This window comes from Triticum urartu, chromosome 2A, assembly GCF_056163025.1.
Source record: "Triticum urartu cultivar PI428250 chromosome 2A, HENAU_Tu73, whole genome shotgun sequence".
Lineage (NCBI taxonomy): Eukaryota > Viridiplantae > Streptophyta > Magnoliopsida > Poales > Poaceae > Triticum > Triticum urartu.
In genome coordinates, this window is record NC_141874.1 from 388,895,114 (window position 1) to 388,899,340 (window position 4,227).

Consider the following 4,227-nt stretch of genomic DNA (forward strand, 5'->3'; position numbering starts at 1 on the left):
AAGGAGTGCATGCAGAAATCCAGAATGATGGTAGCAACCTGTAGATAGACCCAAAACCAATGATAGCAGGAAGATAATGGCTTCAGTTAAAACATACAGATAATGGCTTCTTTACTGTTTGTTTCCCACCCAACATGAAACTCATAGTGGACACCAGAGATTAACCAGATAGTAGATAGATACTATTGATTGAGGCCCCGATATGTACCCCACAACCATTTAAAAACCCAAGTTTTACCATTAGTTTGGAGCTGACTCAGAGTCTAATCGGTGAACAGGACCATAAAGTACCATGTAATAGTAAGCGATGCATAACGTAAGCAGACACGAAAGAGTGTGACCTCTCTTGCGGACCCGTGTAGTCCTCGAGGTCATCTGCTCGGTTGATGATGGTAATGCAGTTGTCATGGTTGCCGGCGGTGGGGAAGAAGATCTGAGCCAGCGAAAGACAGTCTGGAGGCTGGATCCCTGCTGTGTTGGACCCTTCTGTCATTGGAGCTGCTGAGCTGGGGTGGACAACGGCGCAGCAAGAGCGGGACAAACCACACAAGGTTTTCTTTAACAACTATCTGTAAGAGAAGTAATTATGTAAGGGCTCGTTTGAATTGGAGGATTCTAACAACGCATGGATAGGAAATACACAGTAATAGGATAGGAATGCACGTGCAAAACAGGGAATTTAAAAATACAGCATTTCTGCCAATCTGGGTGTTTGGTTCACAAGAATTGGAAGATCACAGGATGCAAAGAAGCATGGTGAGATTAAGTCAAACCACAAGAAAATGTACGGTTGTAATGTTATTATGCTACTATCTCTTAGTCTTGTGCTTCATGAATAGGAATTTGAAAAGGAGGCAAGTGGATATTAAAATTCCTACGGTTTTTCTTTCAAGGAGACACTAAAGGAACAAATCCTACAGTTTTCCTTTGCTCCATTCCTTTGAACCAAATGCATGAATAGTAGTACCATAGGAAACTTTCCAATTCCTATGTTTTACTTCAATTTTCCTTTCAAGCACTGGCGATTCTAGTAGGCAGGCTTGAGCAAGGAAAATCCTACACTCAAAAAATGTTTTGTGCTACTAATACTACTTTGGACCCAGGCCACTGCCCTACTAGCTCAACTCCTAGGCCCATTGACAAATGCACAGCTCAAACGTGCAGAGATAAATAATGATGGCATTCAAGAGAGTCCATCACGGATAGCTAAGTTGCCTGCTACCTCACTGCTTGTCATATAGTAGGAGAAACTAATCGCATTTCACATTACTACGTGTGCTCAGTGGATAATATATATAACATGTAGAGTAAAAAAGAGATGCAACAAGTGTACAACCTCTTTGGCGAAGCCATGTCGGTCTTAGGCATCTTGAGGTGAGGATGGTCTGGCTGACTTGGCTGTCAGAGGAGGGGAAGAAGATCTTAGGCATCTTGAGATGGAGCCCGGGGTACTGCTCCGTTGTGATGAAGGGTTTCGTCGTTGGAGCAGCTCCGATGAGTTGTACGATGCCGAGGCTGAAGCAGGACAAGAGAGACAATGTTAACCTGAGTGGAATCCTAATAGCATCTCCAATAGATGACGTAAAATACATAACCACAAAGTGCTAGATGTAAAATACATCAGCCGCTCATCTCTGAACTTAACTGTCAAAACTGAATTTAACTATCGAAACTAAACTTAACTGTAGAAACTGAATTTTGCTGTCGAAACTAAATTTTACTGTCGAAACTGAACGCACTAGTAGCGGAAAAGCAGTAGCAGCAGTGTGTGCGAGAGCCGGGGCAGCTGGTCGTGTAGCAGTTCATCTTCAACCTCCACCCCCTGAGCCGCCAGCCACCACCGGCCAAGTCGCCGCCCCTTGCCTACCCCGAAACCACTCCCCACCACCGGTCTGCCGCCGCCCCGGCCATCCCTCTAGGACCCTCGATGCCGAGCTTTTTCTCCAGCGATCCCCATGCCACCGCCGCACTATCCCCGGCGACCACCACCCCCACCCTGAACCCTAAGATAGATACTGGGGTGTCTCTCCGGTGAGCCCCCCTCCTTGTTGCGGCCAGTTCTTCCTTAACTCTGGTGAGCCCCCACCCCCTCAAAATCGACTGACCCAAAAGTCGATTCAGTCGACTGAAGTGTACCTAAATCGGAGCAGCATCGCAAGCAAGAGCAAGAGCAAGAGCAGACCAGGCAGGGGACCGTGAGCAAGAGCGGAGCAGCAGCGCGAGCGAGAGCTAAAGCAGCATCAGCTCCTACTGATGTGGACGTCGCTGCCGAGGGAGTGACGCCGTGGAGGAAGTGGGACGGCGATGCCGCCGTGGATGGAGCCGTGCCATGTCAGCTCGGGACCGAGCGCCGGCAGCACTGTGAGATCGAATTAAGAAGAAAATGCGGTGATTAGTGTACAACCTCTTTGGTGGCGTCGATTAGGCCTCGTCTTCATCCGAGGAAACGGTGATGATGATGCTCTTTCGGTGGTGCAGGTGAAGACGGCGATGTGGGAATGGAGGTGGCGTGAAAGACGAGGGGAACGTCAGGGAAGCTCCTTGGAGGTGGAGGACGGGGTGGCTGAACCGGCGGGACGACGAGATCGACAACGGATCCTCATCCGGTACGATGGATGAGGGACATCGAGGTGTTGCGGTGGACGACGTTGTCGGGGAAGAGGCTCCAGCTGGGTGGCGGATGGAGGATGGTGTGGGACTTCGCGGGTTTTTGCGGCTTCGGTGTACGAATGGGTGGGCCGATGGGATGGGAGTGGGGAACCATGCCTTAGGGATGCGCTTGTCCGAAATGTGGGGTAAGTTACGAAAGTACCCCAACCGATTTGAGCTAGGCAGTTCTTTCAGTTCAGAGGTATCTCGGGCATTTCGCGTGTCAGGATTTCGCAGGAGGTGGGAGTTTTCGCGCACATTGTAATTTGGGGATAGCAAGGCGCGGGTTGAGATGGAGGGAGTTTTCGAAGCACAACAAGACAAAGATATATCTTAAATATTTCGGGGTAACAAGGTGCGGGTTGAAATTTCCGGACAAGCCTAACGTGTACTGTACCAAATCAAATTCGCACTTCCATCGATGAAAAAACAAAAAGAAATCATTTCGCACCACACAAGAGAGTCTAGTCACGTGTACTGTACCAAATCAATTCGCACTACAAATGCCATTCAAAACTTTGAATTCATGTTATGTTCAATTAAAATATTTCGCTATGTGTATAATGCATGCCACCTGCTAATCAAATGAACGTTTTAGTGCATTCCAAACGTATATACTACCGCTTCAATATGAACTAAATTTGAATTCGACTCTCTATTTGAATAAGATCTACAATAATGATTGTTGTGAAGTCAAACCGTTTGAATTTGTTTCTCTCTTTTAATAAGATCTACAATCATCATTATTGTCAAGTTAAACCATCGTTTGTGTATTATCTTCACAGCACACCACATGATTACTGTCGAGTTAGATATGAACTATCTGTACTATATGACCTCGAATTTGATTTTTCGAATCCATTTTATGTTGATTTCAAATCACAGTACATTTCAAGGTCTAGCTAGATCTTCATAATCTAAACTGTCTCATACGTACAATGTGTTTATCACATAATTTATGGTGCCCCGCTGAGGGAGCCCTGGATTAGGGGGTCCCCGGGCGTCCGGGCTATGTGACGTGGGCCGAATTGGTGGGCCGTGAAGATACAAGATAGAAGGCTTCCCCTGTGTCCGGGTGGGACTCTCCTTGGCGTGGAAGGCAAGCTTGGCGTTCGGATATGAAGATTCCTTTCTCTATAAAACGACTATGTACAAACCCTAACCCCCTCCGATATCTATATAAACCGGAGGGTTTAGTCCGTAGAGGCAGTCATAATCATTCAGGATAGACATCAAAGGTTTAGCCATTACGATCTTGTGGTAGATCAACTCTTGTAACCCCTATACTCATCAAAGTCAATCAAGCAGGACATAGGGCTTTACCTCCATCAAGAGGGCCCGAACCTAGGTAAACATCGTGTCCCCTACCTCTTGTTACCTTCACTCCTTAGACGCACAGTTCAGGACCCCCTACCCGAGATCAGTCGGTTTTCACACCGACATTGGTGCTTTCATTGAGAGTTCCTCTGTGTCGTCGACAAAGGATTCGATGGCTTGTTCGTTCACCCACAATGATGATGTTTCGGGGGAGATTCCCCCCCCCCCCGTGTGAAATTTTCGTGTTCGGCGACTTCGTGC